Source organism: Canis lupus, chromosome 36 (genome assembly GCF_048164855.1).
Source record: "Canis lupus baileyi chromosome 36, mCanLup2.hap1, whole genome shotgun sequence".
NCBI classification, from domain to species: domain Eukaryota; kingdom Metazoa; phylum Chordata; class Mammalia; order Carnivora; family Canidae; genus Canis; species Canis lupus.
In genome coordinates this window covers 14,162,169-14,178,338 of record NC_132873.1, presented here as the reverse complement: position 1 = coordinate 14,178,338, position 16,170 = coordinate 14,162,169, and the positions used below count along the sequence as shown (strand labels likewise).

At 34.9% G+C, this 16,170-nt stretch overlaps 1 protein-coding gene across 3 annotated transcripts in view; it reads left to right on the top strand.

Moving 5' to 3' along the window:
• PTH2R (parathyroid hormone 2 receptor) overlaps positions 1-16,170 on the top strand; it is a 145,719-nt gene that overhangs the window by 95,941 nt on the left and 33,608 nt on the right. For all 3 annotated transcript variants that reach the window (XM_072812601.1, XM_072812600.1, XM_072812599.1), the window contains exon 14: positions 6,537-6,684. The gene's annotated coding sequence lies outside the window, so the exon portion shown is untranslated. The remainder of the gene's footprint in view (positions 1-6,536; positions 6,685-16,170) is intronic.

Here is a 16,170-nt window from a genome sequence, read left to right as displayed (position 1 = left end):
GGGTGTTGTTGGCCTTTTAGAATGAGTTTGCTCTTTTAAAAATATTTTCTAAACTGGACAGTCACATGCAAACAAACAAACAGAAGTGGACCACCTTCTTACACCATACAGAAAAATAAGCTCCACATGGATTAAAAACATAAATGTGAGGCAGGAAACCATAAAAATCCTAAAGGAGAACACAGGTAGTAATTTCTCTGACATTGCTGTAGCAAAATTTTCCTAGATATGTCTCCTAAGGAAAGGGAAACAAAAGCAAAAATAAACTGTTGAGACTTCATCAAAATAAAAAGCTTCTGCACAGCAAAGGAAGCAATCAACAAAACCAAAAGGCAACCCATGGAATGGGAGAAGATATTTGCAAGTGACATATCTGATAAAAAGTTAATATCCAAAATCTGTAAAGAACTTATTACTTACCAAGTAATCCAATTTACAAGTGGGCAGAAGACATCAACAGACATTTCTCCAAAGAAATGGCTGACAGAAACATGCCAAGATGCTCAACATCACTGATCATCAGAGACACACAAATCAAAACCACTATGAAATACACAACTCACATCTATCAGAAAGGCTAAAATAAAAACCACAAGAAACAAGTGTTGGCAAGGATGAAGAGAAAGGAGAACCCTCTTGCACTGTTGGTGGGAATGCAAGCTGACAAAGATACTGTGGAAAACAATATGGAGGTTCCCCCCAAAATTAAAAATAGAAGTACCTTATGATCCAGTAATTGTACTATTGAATATTTATCCCTCAAACACAAAACCCATCATTAAAAGGGATAGCCCTGTGTTTATTGCAACACTATTTACAATAGCCAAACTATGGAAGCATCATGAGTGTCCATTGACTGATGAAAGGATAAAGAAGATGTGGAATATATATATATATATATATATATATATATATATATAATATATATATTCATATATATATGAAACATTACTCAGCCATAAAAAGGAATGAAATATTGCCATTTATAATGATGTGGTTGGAGCTAGAGTGTATTATGCTAAGAGAAATAAGTCATTCAGAGAAAGGTAAATACCATATGATTTCACTTATGTGTTGAATTTAAGAAAAAAAGCAGATGAACTCACAGGAAAGAAAAAAAAAAAGAGAATGAGAGAGGCAAGCAAACTGTAAGAGACTCTTAACCATAGAGAACAAACTAAGGGTGGATGGAGGAGGTAGGTGGAGGATGGGCTACATGGGTGATTGGTACTAAGGAGGGCACTTGTGATGAGCACTGGGTGTTGTATATAAGTAATGAATCCCTAAATTCTTCTCCTGAAGCCAATAATACACTATGTGTCAACTAACTAGAATTTAAATAAAAATTTGAAATGATAAATAAATAAGAAATGACACTGCATTTGGGACACCTGGCTGGCTCAGTGGTTGAGAAGCTACCTTTGGCTCAGGTCATGATCCCGTGTCCAAGGATCGAATCCCACATCAGGCTCTTTAAAGGGAGCCTGCTTCTCTCTCTGCCTGTGTCTCTGTCTCTCTCTGTGTGTCTGTCATGAATAAATAAATAAAATATTAAAAACATTTATTAAAAAAAGAAATGACACTGCATTTGATAAATTATGTAAATATATAATATAATAAATAATTATATATAAATATATATAATATAATTCTCCCACCGACCTCATTCAAAAGTATACAAATGCAGACACACACATGCACATATTAAAAATGAGAGAGGGAAATTGCCTTATGCTTGTTTCCTTTGTATCTTGGTTTAGCTCTTCCTAATTTAGAGTCATGGATTTTTTCATTACTATAATGATTATGTGTGTTTATATTACTAATAAATAAGTACATAGACTTTGAATATGAAGCTTCACTAGATTTAGGGAATAAAGTGATGCTCCCTGATATTTCCTCAAACTTCTTAATCACCCAGGTTCCTGATATTGGAATCGCCATTCAGTTTTTATACATGAGGAATTTAGTGTAATTATACATCCTTTGTAGACAAATTGTTTATCGCTGTCCATGCTCAAATTCTAAATGCACCAGTACAAAGTTCAGTTCTTCACTTTAATGTAGCTCAGGACACCTTCTAACTCAGTATTAATCACCATGACAGGACTTTTGAAGAAAAAAAAAGAAAACCTGTCTTATCTTGTCTATTACTCTATAGTAGAAATTTTAGAGAGAGTAGTAGACAAACCATGTTGTATTTCCTTGAGTTGCAATTCCATGCCTCACTGGAGAAAAAAGAAAACCTGTCTTATCTTGCCTATTACATCATAGTAGAAGTTGTGGAGAGATTAGTAGACAAACCATGTTATATTTCCTTGAGTTGCAATTCCATGCTTCACTATATCCAATTCCTCTCAGACTACTTTTCATTTGGACTTTAAAAGAGGTATTTTGTTGGTTAACAGAGCCATTTCTATGCTTTGAAAAAGGTTACCATGGTTACACATGGGTCAGTAGACAGCTTGTTGTTTTTCTTAATTTGCTATAAGCCAAATAATAGTAGGACAGAAATTTACAAAGTGCATGGACCTTACATCTTAGAATCAATGAATGATTCTCTATAAAATGATGTAACTGCTTGCTGGTTATCTAACTATTCCAATGCTACAATGCCTACCTTAAGTCCTACTTCTTTCAGAAAGTGTCCTCCCGTGTTGGAATTTTTTTTTTGTTCATTATCTCTCAAAATGTGAGCTACTGAACTATCTTCGAATGGAGCACCTGGAATGGTTGCTAAGCCTACTGATTCCTAGGTTTCATGTTAGGCCTAATCAATCAGATTCCCTGCTGTGGAATATAGTAATCTAAATATTTAGCAAACATCCAGAAAATGTGCACGGTAAGTTTAAAAAATATTTTTATCATTTTAAACTTACTTTATGAAATAGAATTCTACATATGTAATAAATCTCACAATATATAGCTTTTGCTTTAAACAGTCAAATATGTTTTAAGAAATCTTATATGTACAATTTTAACAAATGTATACACCTGTATATACCTTATCATAAACTAAAACATTTCCATGTCTCCAGAAAATTCTCCCATTATTTATTTCCTGTCAATCTCCCTCCCTGGAGAACTACTCTAGTTCTGGGTTTTTAAAAACATATTTTATGTGGTTTATATTAATGCATATACCACCTCAGATTATGTCTCTTATTGATGTATAACACAAAGGCCACTCTCACAGTTTCCAAGCCTATGCCTTTGACTTTTTCCTGGTTGGTAGGAAAAACTGTTTCCACTCAAAATACAAATTTGATTAAGGACTAAACCATTGTTAGCAGCTGGAATGGATTTGGGTGCAAATTGAGTGTGACTATACTGCTCTTCAAAAAGTCAACCGCACCTGCTTCCTTAAATATTTCCAGATGAAAATAAATGGATTATTAATTATTATATGGGTGTACCTTAAAGTATTTCCTGTGAGAGCCCCAAAACTCTCATCAAAAGATGTTAATAATGTGTGCCTCAGTGACTAATATAATATTCTATTCTATACCTAACCATACAAATGTTGATATAACTCCATATTAATTATAATTAACTCTTAAACAGAATTTACATTGTTTTCAAGTGGATGTGGAATATTAGCAAAAATAAGCTAAATAATGTTTCATAAAATAAGTTAATAAATTTAAAAGGATGAAGGAGTTCCACATATGATATTAAATTAGAAATAAATAACAAATATAACTGAAAAGTCTTCCAAATATTTGGAAATTAAATAATAATCTATTGGCCAAACAAGAAATCACAGGAGAAATTAGAAAATATTTTTTGTTCTTTTTTTTTTTTTATCATGATAAATGTACTCTTTAATCCCCAGCACCCATTTCAGCCATCCCCCCATCCACCTCCTCTCTGGTAACCATCACTTTGTTCTCGATAGTTAAAAGCCTGTTTCTTGATTTCTCTCTCTCTCTTTTTCCTTTGCTTCTTTGTTTTGTTTCTTAAATTCTACATATGAATGAGATCATATGGTATTTGTGTTTCAGTGACTTATTTCGCTTAGTATTATACTCTCTAGCTCTATCCATGTCATTGCAAATGGCAAGATTTCATTAGGCTGAGTAATATTCATATATATTCTTTCTCCTTTCATGTGGCTGTTCAGTTTTCCCAACACCATTTGTTGAAGAGACTGTCTTTTTTACATTGGATATTCTTTCCCATTTTGTTGAAGACTAGTTGACCATATAGTTATGGGTCCATTTCTGGGTTTTCTATTCTGTTCCATTAATGTATGTTTGTCTTTATGCCAGTACCATACTGTCTTGATCACTACAGCTTTGTAATATAACTTGAAGTCCAGAATCGTGATTCCTCCAGCTTTGCTTTTCTTTTTCAAGATTTCTTTGGCTATTTGGGTTTTTTTTTTGTGGTTCCATAGAAATTTTAGGATTGTTTGTTCTGGCTCTGTGAAAAATGCTGGTGGTATTTTGATAGGAATTGCATTATATGTGTAGATTGCTTTGGGTAGTATAGACATTTTAATAATATTTTTCTTCCAATCAATTAGGGGGGAATGTTTTTCCATTTCCTTGTGTCTTCTTCCATTTCTTTCATCAATATTCTATAGTTTTAAGAGTACATATCTTTTTGTCTTCGGTTAGGATTATTCCTAGGTATCTTATTGTTTTTGTGGAGTTGTAAATGGGATCAATGCCTTGATTTCTTTTCCCGCTGCTTCATTATTGGTGTGTAGAAATTCAAGAAGTTTCAGTACATTGATTTTATGTCCTGCAACTTGGCTGAATTCATGTATTGGTTCTAGTAATTGGTTCTGTTTTTGTCCATGTGACCCAGGGAACCCTCAGACCAAACTACCTGCTCTCAACTCTCTGCCCTACTTCCCCCAGGAGTACTGCTAAGCTTGCCAGGCATGACACAGGTGATGATGCAGACTTTTAAAACTTTGGAACTTTGAGCTCCACTGCTTGTAAAAACTTGTGGTAATCAGACCCTCTTCTTTTCCCAGTCAGTGGTTTTGGGGAAGAGTTTTTCTTGTGCAATCCCCTGCATGCTGCTTTCACTCTCTGTCTCTGTCTCGGTCTCTCTTTCTCATTCCTCTCTCCACAATCAGGGCTCTCTCCCTCCACAGCACCTATAATTCTTTTCTCTTCCAAATTAATTCTGCAGCTCCTACCTTCCACAGTGTGATTGTTTTTCTCTCTAGTGGTGCAGTTTCAGTCTTCAGATCAATTTCTTGGGTGTTCACAATAATTTGATATTTATCTGGCTGTGTTCAAAGGATGAGGCAAGCCTAGGGTCCCCCACTACTCCTGCAGTGTCATTTAGATAGACATGGTAAATATGTAGTGATTTTATTAAAAATTGAAAATTAAAAAATGAAAGAAAGCTTAATTAATGCAGAAATACATTTGAATTTATTTAAAAGCTGTCACATTTAGTGAAAATATTCCCACAGTAACTGTGATTAGTTTTAAAATTTCTGCATAGATTAAAAAATTTGAAGCACCAGGAGTATGTTGCAATGGCACTATATTGGAAAATGATGTATCTTTATCAGATGATGTGCATAATTCTAAATTAATGGCTTGTTGAAAGACATGGTTAAAATATAGAAAGGAGGGGATCCCTGGGTGGCGCAGTGGTTTGGCGCCTGCCTTTGGCCCAGGGCGCGATCCTGGAGACCCGGGATCGAGTCCCACATCGGGCGCCCGGTGCATGGAGCCTGCTTCTCCCTCTGCCTGTGTCTCTGCCTCTTTCTCTCTCTCTCTGTGACTATCATAAATAAAAAATAAAAATAAAAAAATATAGAAAGGATATTAAAACAGAATACTTGAATACTTGTGCATGTTCACACAGAGTGATATTAAGAATCTATAAAAAATGGGAGTCCTTATCCTTGAATAAGAGTAAAGAGAGTTAATAAGTCACTTCAGAATGATGAGAATACAATTAGAACTGGTCTCTTGCTTTTTTTCATTGAGTCCTTTTGGCCTTTCACTCAAGGAAATGATGAAACCTTATGGGAAATGAAGACTTAAACCTATGAATGGGGGAATAAAACACAAAATATATTTAAATACAAGAGATATGACCAATGAGTGCCCCGTGCAGAAAGTCCCTTAATCAGACAGCCTGTCTACATGGAAAAGAAAAAAAAAATCATTTGTTTTCATCAGTCCTTACTGGATTCTCAATGAGTTTAGGGTTCTACGCTAGACATAAGAGCTCAAGGTTTCAAGGAGTTGCAGCAGAGACATAAAATACTGCATTCTTTTCCATCACTGTTTATATGACTATCATTAATCCTATATATAGAGTGAATAAAGTAATTTGTAAACAATAAATAACACCTCTTCTTGAGAAACTGTCTTGTACCAGGTGCTCAGCATTTCATGTGTGTTATGTGGTCCTCACCACAACCCTCCTTTATGTAATGAAATTGGTGCCCATGGTGTGACCAGGCAGGATTCAAAGTTCACTACCCACAGGTTATTTATAAACAATGTTCACAATGATAATTTATTGGCTCTAATTGCTAAGTCCTTGTTCAACAGGAATTAAACCAGAAAATTGGGGAATTAACCTATTTAAGTGGAAGCTGTACAGTACTGGGAGCCACAGAACCTGTTCGAATTCAGCCCTGAAGTGACCTGGCTGTTTGACCTGCTGCATAAGCTTGCAAGATATTCTATTTTAAAACAGGTTGGTCACTTTTCAAGCTTTCTATCTGAAATCTTCATGTCTGAAAATATAATATCTGGATAACATGTAATCTTTCCATTTGGAAAGCAATGTGGTAAAATACTAAACTTAGCATTATATTTTAAATTAAGCTCTGTTATGTTCTATCACAACTTAGGGGGGACTATTTCTGCTCCCCGTCTTAACTTTCACTATTGGTTGCCGTGGTGGTGGGCTGCTGAGTGGAATGTGCTCCTCGAGGAGCTCAGAGCAGTTGTCCTCAACTCAGAGCAGTCTGCGTGTTTTAAAGGGAGCCTTGACTCTCTCAGGCAGTGTGTGATAGCACAATAGCCCTGGAGGTCTTAAATATTTGGTTAATTCTCATGTATGTAGTCATTTGTCTAGTTTTTAGATGACCACAGTGCTATATAGATGAGTAATAATTAAACACTTTGTCAGAAATACTTGGTTGCCTTAAATCAAGAATTATCAAAATATAGTTTAATTAGAACACTTCTTGATAAAAGGATCAATGCTAATTTTTAGGGTATGAATGTGGTATTATTAATGCATATAATTGATGTATATTCTTTTATTTTTTTAAAGATTTTTAAATTTATTAGAGAGAGAGAGAGCACAAACAAGGGGAGTGGGAGAGGGAGAATCAGGCTCCCTGTGGAGCTTGATCAAGACCTGAGCCGAAAGCAGACACTTAATGGACTGAGCCACCCAGGTGCCCCTAATTGCTACATACTCTATTGAAGCATTGAATCTATTCTTTTGATACTAATATGCAGAAAAAGTGATTTACTTTTGACAATTCACTGATAAAACCTTTGATGCCACTTCCTGGAATATGGGACCAACAAGATTTTATTTTGAAGCAAAATGGTCACGTTTAATATTAGGTTCAAGAGAGTGGAGATAAGCTTAATTTCCCTATCTTTGTTGTCAATTTGAATATTACTCCAATCAAGACTTTATTTGGTCCTTGGTAAATAAAACCTTAATAATTTGTAGATGGATTAAAAGATCAACTTATGTGTGTATGTAAGTATATACATTCTCTATTTTAAATAAAGCCAATTGGCATTTGGTATTGCTCTCCTTAGTAATATTTTATTATAAAAATGAAGACTAAATATATTCTCTATCTTTTAGAAGCCTCACATTTAAAAATGAAGTTGATATTTAAAATATTTGTTAAATCAAGGACAAAAGTGATTTTTAAAGTGTACGGAAAATGGAAAGTCTCATGAAATTAGGGCACATGGATGTAGGCTTTCAGTGTTCATTTTTCTAAGTATATGGCAATATTTAATTTGTGTTTTCTTACTATGAATCAGCTAAAGAACTCTTAGGAGTTATGCTGTTCATTTTATCACTCTGAGCAGAAACTGCATTATAAAGAGGAAATTGTGGGGGTGACTGAGTGGCTCAGTCGGTTGAGTGTCAACCTCTTGGTTTTGGCTGCGGTCATGATCGCAGGGTGGTAAGACTGAGCCCCGCATCAGACTCCACACTTAGCAGGGAATCTGCTTGGGATTCTCTTCCTCTCCCTCTGTCCTTCCCTTGTATTTATTAAACAACAACAACAACAAAGCATTAAAGAGGAAATTGTGATATTATGAGGACTGGAAATATCTACCTATCATTTTGTATACACCTACTACAATATTTTATCATGCTCCTAAATGCACTTTCCCAGCAAGTATTATTGTCCAATAACTCAATTTTTAAATTTTATTTTCCATTTCTGTGGGTTATTTTGTTTCTGTGTACTTTTTTCCTTGTCAATTTTTATTCATACAGGTGCAACCACACTACTTCCCATTCCTATGAAAGTGAATGAAACTAGAAAGATGCATTTTAGTCAGGGACTCCACTCTTCCAGCAAGCATTTTACTAAAAGGGCAGGGATTATGCAAAAAAATATTCCAACTAACACTACAACTTGGGCAAATACAAAGTCTTCTAATTTTGCTTTCAGGAACATAGCTTGCCCCTCAAGCATGAATTTTAAGTCCTTAGTCAGAACTATAGGTAGAGAAAATATTCCCTTATTTTGTGTAACTAGGGTAACTCTTCAATTTCAGCTGGTCTACTATAGAGCATAGAGTGTCTATCCTCAAGGTGTGTTCCCAGGATTTCTGGAACTCTCTAAGACCTTTATCCAGGGTCCATGAAATTCTTCTTTTTCTAACTACATATCTCTTTGAGGGTGGATTTTCTTCATATATATCACCCAAAATAATACATCACAATGAATTGGATGCAAAAGCAGGTCTGAAAACTCAAATGTCTTCATTAGACCAGACATTAAATAGATTTTACAAAAATGTAAGAGCTGCTCTCACTATTTTTTGTTTTCTCACTATTTCTTTCCTCCAATTTTTTATTTAAATTCCAGTTAGTTAATATACAATGTAATATTGGTTTAGGTATAGAAATTAGTGATGCATCGTTTACATACAACACCAGTGTTCTTCACAACAGTGCACTCCTAATTCTCATCACCTATTTAACCCATCCACTCACCCACTGTCCCTCTGGTAAGTATTATTTTGTTCTCTATAGTTAAGAGTCTGTTTCTTGGTTTGTCTTTTTTTTTTACCCAACCCCCATGTTCATTTGTTTTATTTCATAAATTCCACATATGAGTAAAATCATATGGTATTTGTCTTTCTCTGATTGATTTATTTTTCTTAGCATGATACTCTCTAGCTCCATCTACACATTGCATATGGCAAGATTTCATTCCTTTTTGTGGCTGAGTAATATTCCGTACTATATATATTGCATTATATATTATATATAATATTGTATATTATATATTATATATAATATTATATATTATATATTATATTGCATTCCCACCAATAGTGTAACATGGATCTCCTTTCTCTACATCCTAGCCAACATCTGTTGTTTCTTGTATTGCTAATTTTAGCCATTCTGACTGGTGTGAAGTGATACCTGATTTGTATTTCCTTGGTGATAGGTGATGTTGAACATTTTCTCATGTGTCTATTGGCCATTTGTATATTTTCTTTGGAGAAATGTTTATGTCTTCTGCCCATTTCTTGACTGGATTTTTTGGTTTTTGGGTGTTGAGTTTGATAAGTTCTTCATAGATTCTGAGTACTAACTCTTCATCAAATATGTTATTTGCAATTATCTTCTCCCATTCCATAGGTTGCCTTTTAGTTTTATTGATTGTTTCCTTTGCTGTGCAGAAGCTTTTTTTTTTTTTTAAGATTTATTTATTTATTTTAGAGAGAACATAAATGGGGGGAGGGGGAGAGGGAGAAAATCCTCATGCAGACTTCCTGCTGAGTGCAGAGCCTGATGTGGGGCTTGTTTTGAAGACCCTGGGAAAATGACCTGAGCTGATATCAAGAGTCAGATGCTTGCTTAACTGACTGAGCCACCCAAGTGCCCCTATACAGAAGCTTTTTTATCTTGTTGTAGTCTAGTTTATTGTTTCAAAGCATATATTTTAAGGTAGTCTTCATGACGCTAAGTGGTATGCAGTTTTGAAAATATCATTGCTCAAAATCAACAAATGATTTATTTCTTTACTACATTTGGTCATCCAGTTTCCTTCCTGAAAATTCAGTTACCTTCTTTTTTATTTATTGCATACTAGTCTGGATTTGTTCCTTCTACAGATTGTAAGTATCCTGTAGAAAGAGTTGTGGTCAAATTCATTGCCCCTAAAATACAAATCATGGTAATGCACATTAGGTCCAAAATAAATGCTTATTAAATGAACTGTAGGTGTTACAAAACTTGTTTGGTACAATTAAGATTTAACCTAATAAACTCTTAGTTCTTTTCTTTTGGAGAAATTGCATAAATATTGGTAAGACTTATGTGATTAGACCATTCCTTCAGTTTTCTTTTTATAATTGAGTTTCTTATTTCTTCCAAATAGTTACAATTTCAAATTATATTTGTATATATATGTGTGTGTATGTGTGCATTTTGCTTACTGTTTACTTCTTTTTCAAGGTATAAAAATATAAAATATCTCTGTGAAATATTTATTTCATGAATTTTAAATACGGTTATTATGATGCTAAAGATATCAGATGGATGACTCAGTAAAATTGAGGAGTTAGCAAAACCACTTTTTTGCTCAAAATATTGGTAAAGCTGGCCAAGTCTAGACTGTTATACAATCACCCTCATTCTAAAGTCCTCTCCAAGGGAATAATTAATCTTATAAGAAAAGCTGATATTTTTCTTTCATTAGTATCTTCCCCAAAATCATTTCACTAAAAAATTTTAACTTAAAAGTCTAAAATTTAAAATAGATTCAACAGTTGATATAGCCTACACAGAATTAGGAATAAAATTATTAAAAGTAAAACCTCCACCAGTAGCAGTTGGAGGGGTTGGTCTGAGTGTGGCAGAAATGGCATCACAACATCCATAACTCTGCCCTATGGGGGAGGGGCACTTTGAGAATTGAATGGAAGTTGGAAGCTGCCACATGCTGCGTTGTTCAAACAGCAAAGCTAGTAATTAAAAGGGAAGGCAGTCAGAGATAGGGAGGGAAGAAGGGAGGGATGATAAACTACAGGGATACACAAAGGAAAAAAGCCATTCCTATTTCTTTAAATTTATGTAAATCAGGGCAGCCGGGGTGGCTCAGCAGTTTAGCTCCACCTTCAGCCCAGGTCATGATCCTGGAGACCCAGAATGGAGTACCACTCAGATTCCCTGCGTGGAGCCTGCTTCTCCCTCTGCTTGTCTCTGCCTCTCAATCTCTCTCTCTCTCTCTGTCTCTCATGAATAAATAAATAAAGTCTTAAAAAAATTTATGTAAATCAGAGCTTAAGCAGTTTCATAAGCAAAACCTGAGACTTTTCCTGCCATTAGTAAATTCTCTGATTAAAAAGTAGCAATTATCTCAACACAGATCATCAAGAAACATGAGAGATTAAAAAGAAGATTAGCAAAATTATCTGATTTAAAAAGAGAATCAGGACAGTCTTCAACCAGGTAATTCTTAGTGATGCAGGATTTAAAGCCAGTATTATTTGTAAGGGTTCATATGTAATTAACTGATACACAAATCAATTATATTGTATTTTGTGAGTTATCATTCTGTACTAATGTTTTCCAACCTGTTTTTCATTATTAGCACCATAAGGAGAAAAATTAAATTTAACTTTAATTTCTCCCTAGTGAGAGAAATTGAATACTAAGGAAAAAGATCTTTTTGTGTGTGTAAAATGGAGCTTTGGAGGATTTCAAAACCATTGTAATATATAAGATAACCTGCCTCCTCCCACCTCTTCACTCCCCTGGGGGCAATATTGCTTCACTTGAAAAGACATGTTCTATATGGATTTAGTTATTCTGTTATTTCTGGCATCAATCATTTCAAACTCCCTCCAATTACAGATAAAAGAAATAAGAAAATCGGTGGGAAAAATGACTTATCCTCTACAAACTTATTTGTCATTAATTAAATGATGTTAAATGGCCTAAACTTGCTTTTTTTTATTTATTTTTTATTTATTTTTATTTTTTTAAATTTTTTATTGGTGTTCAATTTACTAACATACAGAATAACCCCCAGTGCCCGTCACCCATTCACTCCCACCCCCCGCCCTCCTCCCCTTCTACCACCCCTAGTTCGTTTCCCAGAGTTAGCAGTCTTTACGTTCTGTCTCCCTTTCTGATATTTCCCACACATTTCTTCTCCCTTCCCTTATATTCCCTTTCACTATTATTTATATTCCCCAAATGAATGAGAACATATAATGTTTGTCCTTCTCCGACTGACCTACTTCACTCAGCATAATACCCTCCAGTTCCATCCACGTTGAAGCAAATGGTGGGTATTTGTCATTTTTAATAGCTGAGTAATATTCCATTGTATACATAAACCACATCTTCTTTATCCATTCATCTTTCGTTGGACACCGAGGCTCCTTCCACAGTTTAGCTATCGTGGCCATTGCTGCTATAAACATCGGGGTGCAGGTGTCCCGGTGTTTCACTGCATCTGTATCTTTGGGGTAAATCCCCAATAGTGCAATTGCTGGGTCGTAGGGCAGGTCTATTTTTAACTCTTTGAGGAACCTCCACACAGTTTTCCAGAGTGGCTGCACCAGTTCACATTCCCACCAACAGTGTAAGAGGGTTCCCTTTTCTCCGCATCCCCTCCAACATTTGTGGTTTCCTGCCTTGTTAATTTGCCCCATTCTCACTGGTGTGAGGTGGTATCTCATTGTGGTTTTGATTTGTATTTCCCTGATGGCAAGTGATGCAGAGCATTTTCTCATATGCATGTTGGCCATGTCTATGTCTTCCTCTGTGAGATTTCTGTTCATGTCTTTTGCCCATTTCATGATTGGATTGTTTGTTTCTTTGGTGTTGAGTTTAATAAGTTCTTTATAGATCTTGGAAACTAGCCCTTTATCTGATATGTCATTTGCAAATATCTTCTCCCATTCTGTAGGTTGTCTTTGAGTTTTGTTGACTGTATCCTTTGCTGTGCAGAAGCTTCTTATCTTGATGAAGTCCCAATAGTTCATTTTTGCTTTTGTTTCTTTTGCCTTCGTGGATGTATCTTGCAAGAAGTTACTGTGGCCGAGTTCAAAAAGGGTGTTGCCTGTGTTCTTCTCTAGGATTTTGATGGAATCTTGTCTCACATTTAGATCTTTCATCCATTTTGAGTTTATCTTTGTCTAAACTTGCTTTTGTCTAGATAGGAGTTGAGCAAAGGGTGGCTGTGTCTGGAAGGAAACCCAGGAAAAGAAAGTAGACCTCTTCTTATGGATGTCCTCTGTAGGGAAGGTAACCAGTGGATTCCAAGGATGGGTACAGTGATTAGACTGGGAAACAGTAATTAAAAATTAAGTGGTTGCATCCAAGTGATCATCTGAGATGTGGTACCAGGTGTAGGAAATTTTTTATTATTTTAGAGACATTTAACTATGTGGGAAGTTAGAAGTCCTTCAATGCTTCAGTAATTACATATTTTGACACAAATATGAATAGCCACTCTTTTGGGTCTTGTAGCTTCTTGAATCCTGAGATAAAGTCATATTTTTTGTTCCACTCTGTGTGCAAACCTACATTGGGACTCTTCTTATTTCTCTCCTTTCTTGCTTTCCTTAAGTATTTACCTTGAAGTTTAATGTAGAGGGCTTGGAAAGTATTTCTGGTCCACATTTGTGGTCCTCAAAATTGTCCAAGGTTATGCCTATGAAGCATTGACTATGTTTCTAAATGTTCTCTGCCATCTGAGGTTTAGCTGCTATCTCCTTAGCAACAGAAAAATTTCATTCTTCCCCATGAGGGTAACTTCTTGTCAGACTCATCCATAGCCTATGTCAAAAAAAAAAAAAAAAAAGTAAGCAGTTGAAGCAACGCTGTTATCACCAAAAAACAAACTCCTGCCCCTACATTAGTTCTAAGTAGTATTAATCCCCTTAAAAAGGAAGCAGACATTTTCTGATACATTAACTGAAGTTTTATTATTAATGGAGAACACTTTGGACAACTTACTTCTCTGGAGTAAATGTCTGAACTATATTAATAATTTCTGGATTACTAAAGATCCAATTAAATTCCATGGGAGATGGTTGTCCAGGAAAAGAACTTGGAATAAGATGATTTTTTGAGAGAAAGTAGAATGAACATGAAGATTTCAGTAGGGAAACCAACTCCACCTGTACTGGAAGATAAAACTGAGAAGGCCTACACTCTCTCCTCCTCCTCTCTCTTGGTCTCCTCTCCCCACTCTCTTTGCTCTCCCTCCCTCACTTTCATTTTCACCCCCCAACCCCGGTCTGGCAAAGATATTTAGGGATTTGATTTGTGTAACTGCCTGGGCTAAAGTATTTTAATTTCTTCAGAAGTCTTCTTCTATAGATTAAGAGAAGAAATGGTTTCAAATTAGAAGTAAAGACCTGTGGATTATCCCAGAATTTAAAACCCTGCACTTACATGGAGACTGTCCCAGAAACAGTGCTCTGGGAATTAACAGAGGTATAGCTAGATGGGTGAGGGACAGTATTTCTGGAGGAAGTAGTAAGGAAGTACTCCCCTAAGTAGGAGACAAATGATAACCCAGGATGCAGATATTCATATTTTGAATGAAGGCAAGAGGTGCCTTCATTCAACCATTAGATATACTGGAGATATGCCAACTTCAGAGAAAAGGGAGACTCCATTCTATCTGACACAGAGGAATAGGTATATCTGACACAATTCCAGGAGGTAATGGGTTTTGTTTTACTGTATTGGCAGTCAATTTTAAATATTGTCTGATGTGCTTTTAAACTGTTATAAAAAGTATAAATAATATTTTAAATCATATATCTTCCATAGATATCCGTTTGTTCTTTAAAAGTTTTGTGTGACCCTAATTTCAAACATTACATAATAGTACACTACACCTGAGCTATCTTTCTTTGTCCAAGTGACATTTCATCCTTCATGAATAAACATTTCAAACTCTAACAGTGGGAACAATTCAGTGATAGAAGCATTGCCATACTTGTATAACAGTGTTAAAACAACCTGTTTGAATATTTTATTTTTTCCTTAGTGTTGAGTGATAACGAATGATTGAAAAATGCAGCAAAATGACTAGTGATACTAATGGTTGGCTTAGAGACCTCATAACACCTTCAAAATGAAGATGGGGTTCATTAAAGTTTTAAAAATAGTATATCTTTCATCCTATTAGTTTTAGAATGAGGAATTGTGTATTAAACTGAAATACAGAATCAAAATTTAAAACTATAAATCTGGAAAAAATAAAACTATAAATCTGGAAAATAATAAGAGCATAGGATTTCTACCTTATGTGTTCCTAACTCCTATGTTACACATAAGATAACTCCAAAATTGATAAAATACTTTTTTAAATTTAAAAATGGTAATAGGAGAAATCATGGAAAACTCTTTTATTATTTCAGAGTGAGCAAGTCCTTTCTAATAAAAGCCAGAATGCCTCAAAGAAAAGATCAACTAAAACTTACAAAAGAATCTGTTTTGCAAAATCTATTAATAACATTAAAAAAGAATATTTTTAATTCACATCTAAGAAAAGTAGCTTATTTGTCTAATTAGTTTAGATATTCCCTAATGTGTGAAAAAAAACTCACTTCAAATAATTTACAAAAGAAGATAAGAGAAGCAATACAAAATGGGCAAAGAATAAGAGAAACCATCTCTTCTACTTCCTAAGAATGAGGAAATATTTTTCAGAAGTTTCCTGTGGACTTTGTTTCACTTCAGCCTTAACTGAATCATGTGCTTATGTCATGAAGAACAAGGGAAAAAGTTTACCATTATGGGTTTAGATCGACCACCTACTGGATGTTGGTTATGCAATCATAATGATCACTTTGGGGGCTCATACTTCAAGCTAGAGATGAAAAAGCAAACAAACTGATTTATATTCTGTTTCCTTATTTGTTTAAATAAAGAAAACTATTTTGATGGAAAAGAAGCTAAGATTGCTATGATTAAATG